The following is a 15,742-nucleotide window of genomic DNA, read 5'->3' as shown; positions in this document are numbered from 1 at the left end:
TGTGAGGGGTGCAAAGTCAAGAACAACCTATGTCACCAACTTGGTAACATCACTCTGACCAAAATCCAAACTTTTTTTTAAATCTTTATTTATTATTTTTTAATTCCAGTATAATTAATATACAGTGCTATATTAGTTTCAAGTATATAGTACAGTGATTCAATAATTCTATGCATTGCTCACTGCTCATCACAGTAAGTGTTCTCTTAATCCCCTACAACAATTTCACCCATTCGCCCATCCCCCCTGGCAAACACCAGTTTGTTTTCTATATTTAAGAGTCTGTGTTGTTTATCTCTTTTTTTTCTTTGTTCATTTCTTTTGTTTCTTAAATTCTATATTTGATCTATACCATATATAGATCCATCCATGTTGTTGCAAATGGCAAGACTCATTCTGTTCTATGGATGAGTAATATTCCATCACATATATATTTCACCAGACAGTCTTTATCCATTCATCTATGCATAGACACTTGGGTTGCTTCCATAGCTATCTGGCTATTGTGAATAGTGCTGCAATAAACACAGGGGTGCATATATCTTTTCAAATTAATGTTTTTATTTTCTTTGGGTAAATAATAGTGGAATTTACTGGAGCATGTGGTAATTCTATTTTTATTTTTTTGAGGAACCTCATTACTGTTTTCATAGTGGATACACCAGTTTGCATTCCCACCAACAGTACATGAGGGTTCCTTTTTCTCCACGTCTTTGCCAAACACTTGTTCTTTCTTGTTGATTCTAGCCATTATGAGAGATACAAGGTGATATCTCACTGTGGTTTTGATTTGCATTTCCCTGGTGATTGGTGATGTTGAGTATCTCTCCATGTGTCTGTTGGCCATCTGTATGTCTTCTTTGGAAAAATGTCCTGCTCATAGCTTCTGTCCATTTTTTAATTGTATTTCTTTTTTTTGGTGTTGTTTGTGTAAGTTCTTTACATATTTTGGATATTAACCCCTTAACATATGTATCATTTGCAAATATTTTTTCTCATTCAGTGGGCTGTCTTCTTGTTTTGTTGATGGTTTCCTTAACTGTGAAAAAGCTTTTTATTTTGATGTAATCCCAATAGCAAAACCCAAACTTTTAAAATAAGCAATTAGAGTTGGGCACCTGAGTGGCTCAGTCGGTTAAGTGTCCGACTTCAGCTCAGGTCACGATCTCACAGTCTGTGAGTTTGAGCCCCGCGTCGGGCTCTGTGCTGACAGCTCAGAGCCTGGAGCCATCTTCAGATTCTGTGTCTCCCTCTCTCTCTCTGCCCCTCCCCTGCTCATGCTCTGTCTCTGTCTGAAAAATAAATAAAAGCATTAAAAAAAATTTAAAAAAAAGCAATTAGAGTATTACAATTTATTTGAAAAAAAAGAGACCAAGAGTGTATCTTTGAATATTCGGCCCCTCTAAAAAATTTTAAATAACTTTATATATTAAGAAAGAACAGATTACCAGGGTAATCAGATTACTAGAATAATCATATTACTTAAGAAAGAACAGATTACTACAGTAACAAATGATAATAAGAAGTAAAAACTTGGCAAAATTACTAGCTAGAAATCAAACTGCCCATATTATTTCTTAGTTTACACCAGTGATTCTTAATGTTTTATGGGATTCAGATTTACTAAGGAATCTGATACACACTATGAACCAACCTCTACCCTCAGGAAAATACACACACTCATACAAACTTTTACAGGGATTTTACATAGAATAGTAACACTGAGTTGTGAGCAATATTAAAACAAATAAACCAATTAGATCTAGAAGTCTATCACTAATTGGATGAAGTCTGCAACTTAAAATATGATGCCTTATGGGAACAATTTAATAAAATGGCACTTAGAAACCCAAGATAGGCCACTATATCAGTAAGTTATATGAGTAAAATATGTATTTTTTTTTAAATAATAGAAAACAATCCCTTCTAAGTGGAATCAATTGATAACTACCTGTTGGGTATCTACTGCATATGCAACTGGGGTCGGCATATCAGGTATACAAAAAAATAGAAGACTTGGTCATTACTCTTTAGATAGGGATTGCTGACTATCCCCCAATATCTTTTCTTTCTTTCTACCTAAGTGAAGTACCCTCCATTTCTGCCTGGTCTTAAGGCACTCATAATAAAGACTATGTTTCCCAACCTCCCTTGAAGCCAAGTTCCAAGGTTTGGCTAGTTGGGTATAAGCAAGTGAACTAAATTACTTTTGAGAAATGTCCTTAAAGGGAAGGAGCTTTCCCCTTCCTTTTCCTACTTCCTTTCTGTTGCTGCAATGTGGACATCACAGATAGCTTTTGCCTTCATCTTGGACTACATAATAACCACAAAAATAGAAGACTCACTTGGCAGAGAAGCACAATAGAAGGATCCTAGGCATCTAAAATCATGGAAAATCATGCCAGACCCACATTCAATTTACACACGAGAGAGAAATAAACTTTTTGTTTGTTTGTTTAAGCAACTATTATTTTGGGTTTTTGATCACTTGCACTCAAACCCAATCTTCCCTCAAAAAGCTTATAATGCTATTGAGTATGAAAATTAACCTACGTAGGGCGCCTGGGTGGCTCAGTTGGTTGGGCGACCGACTTCGGCTCAGGTCACGATCTCACGGTCCGTGAGTTCGAGCCCCGGGTCGGGCTCTGGGCTGACGGCTTGGAGCCTGCTTCGGATTCTGTGTCTCCCTCTCTCTCTCCCCTCCCCCATTCATGCTCTGTCTCTCTCTGTCTCAAAAATAAATAAACGTAAAAAAAAAAATTAAAAAAAAAAAGAAAATTAACCTATGTGAAACTATGAACAGAACTGCACAGGTCAGTGTCCAATTAAAAACCAGTTGAGTTCTAGTTGGATAAAGTTTTAAGCTTGAAATGGGATGATTTTCCCATAAGACTAATTTAATAAAATGATGTTTAAGAGTCTCAACATAATCCACAAAAAGCACTAGCACAATGTGGTTAAAAAACTGCTTAAAAATTTTTAAACAATAAAATAAGTAAATAAATAATATATTTGAGCTTACAGAATCTATAGAAGAGTGTTTAAAGAGGAACAACACAGGACTTCCCAGTAAACTACAATATTAAACTTGGGAGAAAAATAGTGAAATAAGAACTATAAAATTCATCATTAATGCTGGTGCATTTGGAATCACATAACAAGCTTTTAAAAATACTGACTCATGGATCCCACCCCAGACTAGATCAGAACCTCAGGGATAGGGGTAGAGGGCCTAGTATCAATAGTTTACAAAGCTCCTAATAATTCTAATGGACAGTGATAGCTCAGAATCACTGCTAGGGAAAATTAAAAGGGCTGGGACATATCTAAGTGGTATAGCTAGGTGCCTTCAAGGGCTTCAGCAAGTGATTCTACTAGTTTCTTAACATTTTGCCTGGGGTTTCATTGAAAAATAACTTGCTTTTAGGTATTTTGTTATTTTGGAATTGTTTGTTTGTTTGACCCAGCTATTATCACATTTCACCTCTTACTCAAAATTAAGTTCATTTTGAGTTTATAAATGGACTAAACACTCTCTATTTTCAATCTGAATATAACAAAATTTCTACAACGGCTAAACCTAAATATCCCTTTTAATCAATCTGTTTCTTAACCTAGTTCTAGTTCCTGCGTCTTGCAGGGTTTCTAGCTCTGACTCTTTCCATGTTTCTCTCTCTACTGACTTCATATTCTCCCTTCCTTCAAAATCCAGGAGAGGTAAGATACTTCCCCTCACCCCTCCATTGTCCAGGCTCATGGGAAAGGTAAATCCCTGAGGCTGGGGTAGCCATGAACAGACCAAAGGCAAAGACTGAGACCAGAGATCAGAACAGCATCATCAACCAGCATTCGTGAGAACACAGTGTAGGTCTCTAGACATACAGGAAGGAAGAAAATCCCTTTATATAATATATACTACTAAGAAAGATACTGCTAAAAAATATTTTTGAGTCAATTAGACAAATTCAAATATTGACTGGGTGTCAAATGTTAAAAGGAATTATCATTAATTTTGTTACATTGATGGCATTGTAATTATAAGAAAAAATCCTTATCACTTGGACATACTTAATGAACTATTTACATATGTAATTACATGATGTCTGGGGATATGCTTCAAAATACTCTGGCCAAAATTAAATAGGAGCAAGAAAGATGGGTGAAACAAGAATGACAAATGTTGATCATTGTTGAAGTTGGGTAATGGAGCCCATTATACTATTTTCACTATCTTTTATGTTTGAAATGTTTGAAATTTCCCTTAATAAGAAAATTAGCTTTCAAATATGGTTCCAATTGTAGCATTCATGGGGAAAATAATAAAAAAGAGACTATGTAGAAAATGTTAGAAATGGCTCTCTAGGTCATTTAGCACAGAGAATGTGTCAATCAGGAAATTAAAGGAGACAGAGATAAGCGGTATGGAATGGTGAGAGATTTCATCAAGGAGGTGAAACTGGAACCAGAACTTAAGAAATACAATTTAACACAATTGAAAACAAGATAGGTAGCCTATTGATTAGGAGAGAGATTTTCTTTAATAAAGATAGGAATGATACCAACCCCCAGATCAAGATGTAGAAGACTAAAATTAGTTAATTTTTATGGACATTATTAATAAAGGCATTAACAATAATAATAACAACTAGCAGCAATTGAGTGTTTACTACTTGCCAGGTAGTATGCAAAGCACTTTATATATATTTCTCATTTAAGCCTCACAGCACTCCTAAGACATGTAGGCTATTATTCGCACCGAACCCCTACTCTTTTAATATTTTATGAAACTGAGCTCAGAGAGGTAAACAACAGTCTGCCCAAAGTCGTATGCTAGTAAGTCAGAGCTGGGACTTTAATTCAGGTCTGCTCGAATCCAAACCCAGGTCCTTAATCATCTTGTTATTCTATTCCCTTATGTCACTGTAAATTCCTCTGTATATAAGGAACCATAAAGGATATTTGGGAATGTATTCCCAGAATTAGTGATTCCCTATTGTTGCCTGGGGTTTTTAATATAGAAATGTAGAGAATCCCTCAGGGAAAGGGTTACAACAAGGCAAGTACACCTTACAAGAACAGAAGTACTGTACCTCAGCCAAGGGCTCACCTAAGAGGGAAAAAAGAATAAAAAGAATCATACATCTCTTACAGATCCAGAGGTGATTAAAAACAAAACAAAACAAAACAAAAAACAAAAGGACCAGCTAGAGAAAAATTAAGAAGTGTAGGTTCTTTAATTTAAGTAATTTAAGTGTGACAGAGGAGGTCACATCCTCCACTGTTGGGATCAATTTCTACCCCAATAGCAATCCATCTATCCTTCCAATTGTAGGTTCCCAGATTGTTCTGTGCTCTTCTCCATGAAATGTTTCTCTCAGGCAACAAACTCCTATCTAGATTTACCTATTATGATGGAATAGGATAACTGTCTAGTCTCCCCCAGGTATTTATGTTTTAAGCCTCCACCACCCCTAGCGGCAATCAAAACACTCTCCAACCTTCCTTGAGTTGTCAGGGGGAGGCATGTGTACTGGAAAGCTAAGAAACTTAGCTTGACAGATTCCTCACGTTATGGTGTTAGGAACTGGGTACACTTGAATAAAAAGCACCATCTGGGAGCTGGAGGACCTGGGCTTGTATTTCCCACTTCTGCTACTAGATTATCTTAAGTCACTTCACCTCTCTGGGCTTCAGATTCCTTATTTGTAATGGGGTTGGGGGGAGCTATAATAAAAAGTTTCATAACTTATTTCTAGCTGCAGAATCTTTTCATCAAATGATCTTTCAGGGAAACTACCAATGTGTAATAGACAAAATGTGAAACTATTTTGAGTGGGGGTCAAAGGGACCCCTTCCCATGCCCCATTGTAATAGATCCTATTAAGGGGGTTCTCGTTTTAAACATTCCATGATTACAAGTAAACTCCTTGCAGCCGGAGGAGGAGGCAGGGTCCCTCTGGGCAGCTGCACCAGAGAATCCTCTGGCCTCCAGATGGTTGCCCTCCTTTATCAGTGAGCCTCTTCCTAAAGCAAATAAGCAAAGAAAAAAATCCCACAGAAACAGAGTCCGACGTGAGGACTCAGGGAGCCAACAGAATACTCAACTCCATCCAGGCAAACTAAAACACATTCCAAGGAAGAGATAAGGTTTATGAAAAGGAAACTAACACAATCACTTAAAAGAATTTAAGCATTAAACTACTCAGGCCAGGCTGCCAGGCCACAGGGAGGATACAAAACTTCCAAGGTCGGCTGTGAAAAAAAAGACTTCACAGAGACCCATGCCTTGATTTTCCTCTTTTGTTTCTCATTGCCCTGGGGTCAACTTCTTTCAGGTCCCTATGTGTGGGAAGTAGCAGTACATTGTACACAGCATACATTTCTTCTGGCACTGAGTCCTACAGGAACTCAGCTTTTTGGGAAAAGGGGTTATAGAAAGAGTGACTACAGATTAAAAAATCTGGATTTTTACATATATCAGAACAAAGTAACCAACTCAATAAGGTCACCTGATGAAAAACACAACACCCTGCTTTTGAATTTTAAACAACAGATTTCCGATAAATATGAATTTCAGATAAAAAACATTTTTTAGTATAAGTATACCCCAAATATTACATACTTAAAATAAAAACATTGTTATTTACCTAAAATTCAAATTTTGCTGAGCATCCCGTATTTTTATTTGCTAAATCTGGCAACCCTAACCCTCAAAATGAAAACATATTCCAGCTATATTTCCAATATGCAAATAATTTTTTTTTAAACTCCTCCTTGGAAATGGCCTTTACAAGATGAGGTACATTCCTTCCCCAGGCCTCTATGGAATTAAAACTTCAGCCTTGGAGACTGGATTAGATTTCTGAAAACTACCAAATGTTATTTATAAAGTCTGATGAATGAGAACAATCAATCAAGGTGACTCTATTAGGGGCCAAAGCATGAGGTGTGGTTTTACGTTAATGAAACTAGTTGTCTTATGACACCCACTATCCTTACTCTCTACTGCCTACAGAGTAAATTCTCAGTTTTGTAAAACTGCAGTCAAGGTATCCAGCCAAATCTACCTCTCCAGCCTCTGTTTTCACCTTCTGGGGCCACACAAGCTACTTGTTGATGGAAACTTTCATACTACTTCCCATGTTATTGCCTCTGTCAAGAAAGCCCTTTCTGGCCCTACCTACCCGATTGACACACATGTCTTTAAAGACTTAATTGAAATGTCAATTTTCTAAAAGCTACCTTAAATCTTTTCTGAAATATGTGAAAGGAAAGATGACTGGATGGATGGATAGATAGATGAACTAATAAAACTTCTTTATAAAATATTCTTGTCTCTATTCTCAACTTCCAAGCAGTGGTTAAAAACATGGGCTTTGGAGTTAGGCAGACCCCAAAACCAAATCCCAATTCTGTTATTGAGTAGATAAGTGACTTGGGGCAAGAAGTTTAACATCAATGAATTGTAATCTTCTTACTTGTAAAACGAGGATAATATAGTTATCCCAAAAAAGGGTTGTGGGGATAATTAAATAAAATATAGTACAAAAAGTACTTAGCATAGTGCCTAACTCAGAATAAACATTTGATTAATTGTAGCTATTATCTTATTAGTATCACTCTTTTCTTCGCATCTTTCAGTACTTCCTATCATAGAATTCAAACCACTTGACTGCATTTAACTATTTACAGAGTTCTTAGACAAGGATCACTTCTTACTTTTTTTTTTTTTAAATCATCAACTCCTACATGGTGTAGAAGAATAAAACACTGAAAAAGGAGGAATCTAAAATTTACTGTATCTAACTATATAAATATGTACAAGGCACTGTGCAGGACATTTTCAATATACTACTTAACCTCGGTACAATACTTACAAAGTAGATAAAATTATATTTAAGAGATGAGGAAACTGAATCCTAAAAGCCCAGTGATTTACTCAGGATGCAGAGGTAGGTAAGAACATGAGTAGCATTTGCCTGCAGGCCTATCTTACAATAGGCCTGGGAACACCACCCCACACCACAAAGATCAGTCTCTGGACTTTCCGTTTCCAGCTCTTCCCAAGATCAGAATGAGTAAAGTGTGTGGAAAGTAGTGGAAAGTTTTTGCTTAGTGGTGAGTAAACTAGGGATTGTGATAAGGAGCAGGAGGAAGTACAAGGGGAGAGACTAGTCAGGCAATTATAGCATGACATGGGGAAGGCTATCTTGTGCCAATTATCTCAATTTCCTTTTTCTTCCTTCAAAACTGTTTCACATATGATTTAATAAGTCTTTAACTCATTATTTTTCAGTTAATATCTAAGAACATCAACTATAAGTAAATCCTCCTTTAAAAGAAATCAAACATTATAGATAACAAAGTCCTCTTGCCCACCTATCTAACCCAGGTCCCCTCCCTACTTCCTCCAATGTAAGCAATACTGGATTAGGTATGTTCTCTTTCAGGCATTTAAAATGCATTTATATACAGAAATATGTAGCCATATAAAATACATGCTATTTCATGCATGTTTAGTTAATGAATAAATTATTTTTACTGTATACACAAACAAAAAAACAAAACCCTAATTTACCCAACTTCTACTCTAGGTAGGCATTCTCTAACTTCCAAATGGGACTTCCTAGATTTCAGAATCCACCAAAGAGAATGACTTCCAAAAAGATATTTTACCAAGGGATACAAAAAGGAAGCACCTTTTCAAAAATTTATTTTGAAATCAAGATTGTGTACTTTCTCCAAAGCAGTTTTGAAATCATTATTTCAGAGATGTCTGATAAAGAGATGGAGCCAATTTATTATTTAGTATTGGTATGATCTACTGAAAACTGGATTCTAAGAGAGACATTGTAAAAGAAAGCCAAAATAAAGACTAATACCAGAATCAAGAACTGACCACATTTTCTTTAAGTGAAATTCAAGCCAAACTTTTGCAAAATATTTAAAGTACCTTTGTGGATGGAGCCCCATGGAACATTGTTTGAAAACACTTGATTTACTATTCTCTAGGCCTTTCCTAAGACTTTATTCCTATGAGTAATAAGGTGTGTGCCTATCAAATCCAGACTCTGAAGAAGAAGGACTTGGTTCTTTGGATGCCTACTCCAAATATAAGAAATCATAGATCCATGAGACTCAGTCAGGTTGGAGCCAGTTCTGACCTTAAAGAGTCCCTGCCTGCAATGAAAACAACCCCATGTTGTTGTTTCCCCTTCCTGTACCAAAAAAAAAAAAAAAGTATACATAGACATATCTTTAAGTGTCAACTTCCTCACTGAGACCATACCCCTGTTATAATGGAAGGGTTTTGCTGAGAGCTATTAATAGTAATTTCCTTCAGTAGTGATATACTCTCTATTTCTGGTAAGAGCAAGGAAATCCAACCAGCTTCTTCCTAGCAACATTATACTACTTATATAAGAAAGTGACTTACAGAAGCAGGATGGTCATTTATAAGGTAAGAGGGTGGGGTGAGGGGCCTGGGAAATGGGAATAAGCAGGGGTGATTTTACTTTATTCTCCTGAAACTATCACCTCATTTCTATACATGAGGAAAAAAAATTAGAAACGTATCTCCATGGTCTCCCCCTCCTTCAGGAAAAAAACAAAAACAAAAAAACACCTAAAGCTCCCCTCTTTAAAGCAGGGAGGATTTTAGATTAAAAGAGACTTAAAAGACATAACCAAATACAATGACTGGACCTGTTTTCGGCTCTAAATGGAAAAACAACAAAAAGGAAATGATAAGACAATCAGAGAAATCTGAATATGGAGTTGGTATTAAATAATAAATAATCAGGAATTATTATGAATTTTGTTAGGTGTAACAAGGCATTGTAGTTGGCTCAAAATCTGTTTTGTTTTTTTTTTTTTTTAAGATGCATCCTGGAGTATTTAGGGGTGAAATGCCATGCTGTCTACTTGTGAGGGTATGTTTGAAAATTTTCATGATAGTTTCAAAGAGAGGTAAAAATAAGAGTACGGCATAATATTGATGGTTGTTGAAACTAGGTGATGAGTTCATGGAGGTTTGCTGAACTCCTTATTTTTGTGTATGTTTAGAAACTTCCATAATAAAAAGTTTATTTTGAAACTTGTGAAATGTGACCCATTCCTTTACCTAACCACACACCCATGCTTTTCCTTTTTCCCACCCAACCATTATATTGATTTATCACTCCAATGACTGGAAACAATTTAGTGGTTAAGTTGAAGACTCTAGAACTACACTGTCTAGGTCACTGCTTGGGTCCTAGCATTGCCCACTTGACCTTATGAGAGTTAACTAACCTCCACATCTCCTCATCTGTAAAATGGAGATGATAAATTTGCCTTTTGGACTGTTATGAAGATAAATGGGTTAATAAATGTATTTAGAATAGTGGCTGGTACAGGTGCCTGGGTGGCACAGTCAGTTATGTGTCTGACTTCAGCTCAGGTCATGATCTTGTGCTCTTTGAGCTCAAGCCCCATGTCAGGCTCTGTGCTGACAGCTCAGAGCCTGGAGCCTACTTCAGATTCTGTGTCTGCCTCTCTCTCTCTCTCTGCCCCTCCCTCACTCACACTCTGTCTCTCTCTCTTAAAAATAAATAAACATTAAAAAATTTTTAAAAAATAGAATACTGGCTGGGATATAATAAGCACTCAGTAAATCTTAGTGTCATTATCATTATTAGTTAAGTAACTTCTGAAAGTAGGAAGGTACTCTACAACATCATCTCGTCTAATTCTTTGTTTAATAAAAGAAAAACTTAGGGTCAAAATGTTTTTAAAAAAGAAAAAAATACTTGCCTAAGGACACAAAGCTGGATAAAGGCAAAGCAGATTAGAATTCAGCTTTCCTGGAATCCAGGTCAACATTATTTATACTTTATTTACTTTAACACATATTCAATATCGAACTGAATCAGTATCTATCATGCTCTCTGCTTAGTACTAAGTAAAAGATTAGATCTTTTCTTTTAAGTAATACACCATCTAGCTACAAAATAGTAATAATACTAGCTTTTGTACAGTGACTTTCACTTTTCAAAGTGCTTCTAATAAGTTCAAGGGCAGGAAAACAAATCTCTAGTAACAGAAGTCAGAATAGTGGTTAGAGTCTGGATGAGAGGGATTCATTGGAAGAGGATATAAAACGGACATGTAAGAAGTTTCTGGGATGACAGAAATATACTATATCTCGATTAGAATGCTGGTTACACAGATATATACATTTTTAAAACTCACCAAATTGTATACTTAGGACATATGCACTTCACTGTATGTAAATAATTTTTACCTTAAATTTTATTTTTTCATAAATGTTTTTAATGTTCATTTATTTTTGAGACAGAGCATGAGCAGGGGAGGGAAGAAAGAGAGGGAGACACAGAATCCGAAACAGGTTCCAGGCTCTGAGCTGTCAGCACAGAGCCCGACACGGGGCTCAAACCCACAAACCATGGGATCACCTGAGCTGAAGTCAGATGCTTAACTGACTAAGCCAGCCAGGCACCCCTACCTTAAATTAAAAAAAAAAAAAAATCCCTGTACATACATGTATTTTCCTGGTTTCTCAGCACTGTTAACTACAGCAAATAGATATTTCTTGAAAGTTGAGAAAACTGGAAGTTTTAAAAGGGCATGATCAAAGATAGACAGCAAAGCTAAACCTGGAAGTAGATCTCAATTCCTTGCCCAATATGTCTTCAAACTCCAGAGTGAACTCGGACAACATAAGGTATTAATATACGTGGGAAAACAGAAGCGGGGATAGAAGAATTGCTAGTCTTGTTTGGAGAAAATATAGAGAAAACAGAAATATGGAGAAGACAGAGATCAACACAGGACAGATGCAGTAGTAGGGAAGGCTTTGGGTAAAATAGGGCTTATTTAAGTGTGTCGCTAATGCTCTGGTGGCATCTGCCCCTCTCTGTCAGAATGTCTCAGGCTACTGGTGAGCAGGAATCATATTGCAGGCAGTGGATTCCAGGCATAAAAACTATCACCTCAACTTGTCCTGTAGGCCCTCTAATTCTCCTGTTTCATTCCCCTGCTCCTTTCCAATGAGCTCCCAGGACGCTGATCAATCCCTCTAGGGATAACCTCTGAGCCAGATGCCTTTACTTTTCCTAATGGCAAAAGTCTTAAGACCAAGAGTGGTAGAACAAAGCCCGAGGCATTCTGTGGGATACAGTGAATGTTTAGTGGTTAATATAAAAGTCCATTGTCCTTTATTCTTCCCTCCAGATTTTATCAACGTGGAAAATAATGCCCTTCACGAAACGGCAAAGTAAAGTACAATGTGGTCTTTAATCTGTCCTTCAGTGTTTATATGTGAGCCATTTGGCACCAAGTAAGCAAACAGGGGTTCACTTAAGTGGGGGAAAAGTTGTCACTGTCACACAATGCATCTGAGCTAAGTGGTGTGATGTCACTACTGTCTTAAGGTAGAACTGCCCACTAAGGAGTTCTAAACTGCTCCTGCTATTATTGGCTTCTGTGGTTTAACTGCACACAGCTGAAAGACTCAGTAGTTGACTGATGTATATGATCCTCCTGATCTACAATGCACTAGTCTTTAGAACTGGAAGGTTCCTTAAAGATCCTAGGATGTGGGTGGGAGGTGGGGTGGGGAAGGGGCAAAGGTGAGGAGTGGTCCAGTTACATGGCAGAGCTGCAGGGCTTGTGACCTGAATCTTTCTTGTGGATTTTAACTTGCAATTGATATTTGATTATTCCCTGGCCTTCTTAGTTTCTAATTTCTCCATCCCTGATGGTCTTGCTTGCCTAATGACAACAAGAGTTCTGAGGGAGAGACTTTATCATAGTGCAAGGCTCTAGCAGGTAATAACTACATATCTTTCTCACAGGAGTTACCATTTCATGAGCACCTACCATGTGCCAGGCACTGGATTTTTAAAATGACCCTATGACATGAGCACTATAATCCTCACTCTACAAACAAGAACACCAAACTACCAAAGTTTGTAGTGGCAAAGCAATAACTTGATCTTATGTTTAACTAAGAATCCCATGTACTTTTCACTTATTCACAGTTATCATGGAATGTCCATGATAAGAAAATTTCTGTAGCCTCAATTACCTATGAAACTCTAACTTTATTAATTCCTATCTGTTATATTAAATTAAAACTTTTCAAGCTACCCTTTAGTGTCATCTTAGCAAAATATGGAATTGTCCCAAGGACCAATGGCTGGATATTTTTTATTTGTCCTGCCAGATCCATTTTCCACTCAGCTTTGTGCCCTGGGAAGTGGCCTTTAAGGACTATCATTTAGTTCCCTACCCTCTGGCTTTCAGTTAGGTTTACCCACTGGAAGGCACTAGATGGAGGTTCAGGGAGAAAAGAGAATGATAATCATGTTCTCCTTCTTCTTTTAATTCTAACATCAATGGACACTAGAGAGGTCCTTCAAATTGGCTGGGTTTATCTACAATATCCACCATTCCTACCCTGTGGCTCTCTTCTAGAACCACACCTATTCTCTTTGGGATGAAACTTCTCCCTTCACTTGCCCATTCAGGTTTAGGGGTACCAACCCCACTGTTGCGAGCCCCAGGATGCTTTATCATCCTTTGTTACTTTCCCTTAAGCCTATTTCACCTGTATAAACAGTTCCTAAATTAAACTTTCCTCAATTGTTCCATGTGAGGATCTCATGTATTTCCTGCAGGTTTTCAAACTGATACAACCTGAGCTCTAGAATTTACTTGATGCTTTAGATCACTGAACAAATACAAGATGCCTTTACATTTATACATTCATTCCACAACTATTTATTGGGCACCTATTGTGTACTAGACAATGGGTTTACAATGGTAACAAATGTGACCACTGGTCTCCTACATAAAATATGGTACACAGGTTAAACAGATAATCACACAAACTAGTAGAACACTATAACTGTGCCATGTGCCATGGCACAGTGAGGGCTAATGAGAGGAGTCAATCTAATAGGGAGATCAATAAAGGCTTGCATAAAAAAATAAAACTTGAGCCAGAGACAAATAGGTGTTATTGGGCATAGAAGGAAAGAATGATCATTGCAGGCAGAAGCTGATGGCTGACAAAGGCTGGTGTGGCTGAAACAGACAAAGCAGAAGATGTTTGAAGAAAGATAAAGCTGAACAGGCTTTGTTGAAAGCCATATTGAAAAACTGCCTTTATCTTCTAGTTACAGTGTGAAAATTGGGTTGGAAGGTCAGAGTGGTTTGAGCACAGGCCAGGTAAACAAGGTGAGAAGGAATCTAAATGGTGATAGGAAAAATGGAGAAAACAGATTGATCTTATATATAGATTCAAAGAAAGATTTGCTCCCTGCTGGGAGATTTCAGTGCCTGGTTCCTTACATACATTAATACAACTGTCTTAGGTCAATGACTTCTCAATAAATGGAAAAACTCTGCCTTCTCATTGTGGGATAGGGGTAAAGAAAGATTATTCTAGGTCTAAGAAAGAGGATGAAACTCAGTAACGCAGTTATATACACAGGCTCAGGACATAAAAACTGTCCCCATATTGACTTCCTGTCTTGACCTCCAACAACCCTTACTGCCTAGAAATTCCTTAAGAAGGAGAGACTGAGTTTTAGAGAGAACTGCAAAACCCAGAGATCAGAGTTTTCCTCTTGGCTCTACCACTTACTGTGTTGACTATGCAATTAGTTAATTTCTCTGATCTTCACATTCTTCTTCTGTAAAATGAGAATGATAAATATTTCATAGGATTGTCATGAGGATTAAATTAGATAATGTATGTGTATACATATGCTGTTTGCTAATTCAAGTAACAGAAAACTTATTTAAAAGGACTTAAAGAAAAATTTAATATTGGGAAGTCTTATGACAGATTTCAAGGTGTATTGACTCAGCAGTGTAATTAATTTCTTTTTAACCTTCTCTTCAGTCACCCTTGATGTGTTGTTGACTCTCAAACTGGCTTTCCTTGTGATCATAAGTTAGAAGTATCACATTTAAAGAGGGAAACATCTAAACTGGAAATGAATATCTTTTTCACTATTTCCTACAAGAATGTGAGAAGCCTTTACCAAACAACAATAGACTTATAGCTCATTAACTAGAACTTAAAGTAAAATACACAAGGGCAGGAATTTTTGTCTGTTTTGCTTACTGATGTCTCCTCAACATTCAAAATAGTGGTTAGGCCTCAATAACCATTTGTGGTCTGAATGGACCACATGCCTAACTCTATTCCAACCACTAGTAAGCAAAGTGGGATTACCATGTATTGGCACTTTTCTGTAAAAGGTAAAATAGTAACAATTTTAGGGTTTGTGGGCCACATACAACCTCAGTAGCATATTCTTCTTTTTTCAACCCTATAAAAATATTTAAAATATTCTTAGCTCTTCCAAAAACAAGCCTAGGAATGGATGGCCCATGGGCCATAGTTTGCTGCCCCATGGCTTAGACTAACCATGTGGAGTGAAATGGAGGGACAAATACCATGACCAGTAGAATATGTACAGCACTCAGCAGCATCCTCCACGTATAAAAAGCACTCAATAAATATCTGCAACTGTCATTGATGATGTACTACTTTTCTTGTTCTTATTTTTCTAGGATATTAGACTCCAGAAACCTCTGTTCTATGATAAACCTGCCATAGGTTATTGACTGCCTCTGACTCTGGACTGAAGCAGCATCTGGGATAGGAACCTTGTGAGCCAGTGCATAGAAAGACATACCATACAAAAATAAGTAAATATAGAGA

Source organism: Lynx rufus, unplaced genomic scaffold (genome assembly GCF_022079265.1).
Source record: "Lynx rufus isolate CCGP_SWC_20201006 ecotype Redwood Valley unplaced genomic scaffold, mLynRuf1.p SCAF_1, whole genome shotgun sequence".
Taxonomy (NCBI): Eukaryota; Metazoa; Chordata; class Mammalia; order Carnivora; family Felidae; genus Lynx; species Lynx rufus.
Note: the sequence above shows the minus strand (reverse complement) of the source record.